The following is a 2,066-nucleotide window of genomic DNA, read 5'->3' as shown; positions in this document are numbered from 1 at the left end:
CTCAAAACTGAGACTAAATTAAAAAGCTCAGTAAAAGTCCAGCTAAAGATAGTAAAGAAGCACTTATTGGGAGGCAACCCAATGTTATTTAATTACATTTATTTGTTTTCCATTATTATTTTATGTTTTCTTTAGGTTGATGATCATGTGGAGTCACAAAAATAGCTGCAGAATTAAAGCAGAATCAAAAATAGGATAAAAATAGCACACCCTGGAAGACAGGCTTACTGGCATTTAAACGCCAGTAAGGATAGCAGAATGGGCGTTTAATGCCCATGCAGGCAGCATTCTGGGCGTTTAACGCCAGAAATGGCAGCATTCTGGGCGTTCAGAAAAACGCCCAGTAAAGAAGGATTCCTGGCGTTTAACGCCAGCCAGGGTATCTGGCTGGGCGTTAAACACCCAAATAGGCAGACAAGTGGGCGTTAAATGCCAGAATAGATAGCATTTTGGGCGTTTAATGCCAGGATGACACAAGGGAGGTAATTTTGTTTTCAATTCGATTTTTTTTCAATTTTTCATGTTTTAATTCATAACTTTTTGCATCAAACATATTTTAAACTTTCATCTTTCAATTTCTATTTTCAAAAATTAATAATCTTTCCAATTATTTTTTTTATTCTCTTTTTAATTCTTTTCAATTCCTTCCAAAATGTTTTCAAAACTTACATATCTTTTCAAATTCTTAATTTTTCTTGTATACAGTAATAAGTTTTCAAAATTAATTGCATTATTCTTCTTCTACTCCCTTCTATCTTATTTTGCTCGAGGACGAGCAAAGCTATTAAGTTTGGTGTGGAAAAGCTCAGCTTTTTGCTTTCCATAACCACTAATAGCACCTAAGGCCGGAGAAACCTCTAGGAAGAGAAAAGGGAAGGCAGTTGCTTCCAACTTTGAGTCATGAGAGATGGAGAGATTTATCTCAAAAGCCCATCACTAGAAAGAGGATGGAGCAAACAAGAGAGCCCACTCATGGACCTCAACGAGAGCACTTCATTATCCTCCATAAAATCAGAGAGGACCAAAAGGCCATGAAAGAGGAGCAACAAAGGCAAGGAAGAGATATTGAGGAGCTAAAGCACTCCATGGGATCTTCAAGAAGAAGAACTAGCCGCCATCACTAAGGTGGACCCGTTCTTTAATTTCCTTGTTCTTATTTTTCTATTTTTCAAATTCTATGCTTTATGTTTTGTCTATATTTGTGTTTTTATTAAATGATCATTAGTGTCTAGTGTCTATGTCTTAAAGCTATGAATGTCCTATGAATCCTTCACCTTTCTTAAATGAAAAATGTTTTTTGCAAAAGAACAAGAAGTACATGATTTCGAATCCTATCTTAAAATTAGTTTAATTGTTTTGATGTGGTGGCAATACTTTTTATTTTCTGAATGAATGCTTGAACAGTGCATATTTTTTAATTTGTTGTTTATGAATCTTAAAATTGTTGGCTCTTGAAAGAATAATGAAAAAGGAGAAATGTTATTGATAATCTGAAAAATCATAAAATTGATTCTTGAAGCAAGAAAAAGCAGTGAATACAAAGCTTGCAAAAAAAATGGCGAAAAAAAATGAAAAAAAAAAAGAGAAAAAGCAAGCAGAAAAAGCCAATAACCATTTAAACCAAAAGGCAAGGGTAAAAAGGATCCAAGGCTTTGAGCATTAATGGATAGGAGGGCCCACAGGAATAAAATCCTGGCCTAAGCGGCTGAACCAAGATGTCCCTAACCATGTGCTTGTGGCGTGAAGGTGTCAAGTGAAAAGCTTGAGACTGAGCGGTTAAAGTCGTGGTCCAAAGCAAAAAGAGTGTGCTTAAGAGCTCTGGACACCTCTAATTGGGGACTCTAGCAAAGCTGAGTCACAATCTGAAAAGGTCCACCCAATTATGTGTCTGTGGCATTTATGTATCCGGTGGTAATACTGGAAAACAAAATGCTTAGGGTCACGGCCAAGACTCATAAAGTAGCTGTGTTCAAGAATCAACATACTAAACTAAGAGAATCAATAACACTATCTGAATTCTGAGTTCCTATGGATGCTAATCATTCTGAACTTCAAAGGATAAAGTG

The sequence above is a fragment of the Arachis ipaensis genome, chromosome B09 (assembly GCF_000816755.2).
Source record: "Arachis ipaensis cultivar K30076 chromosome B09, Araip1.1, whole genome shotgun sequence".
NCBI classification, from domain to species: Eukaryota; Viridiplantae; Streptophyta; class Magnoliopsida; order Fabales; family Fabaceae; genus Arachis; species Arachis ipaensis.
Note: the sequence above shows the minus strand (reverse complement) of the source record.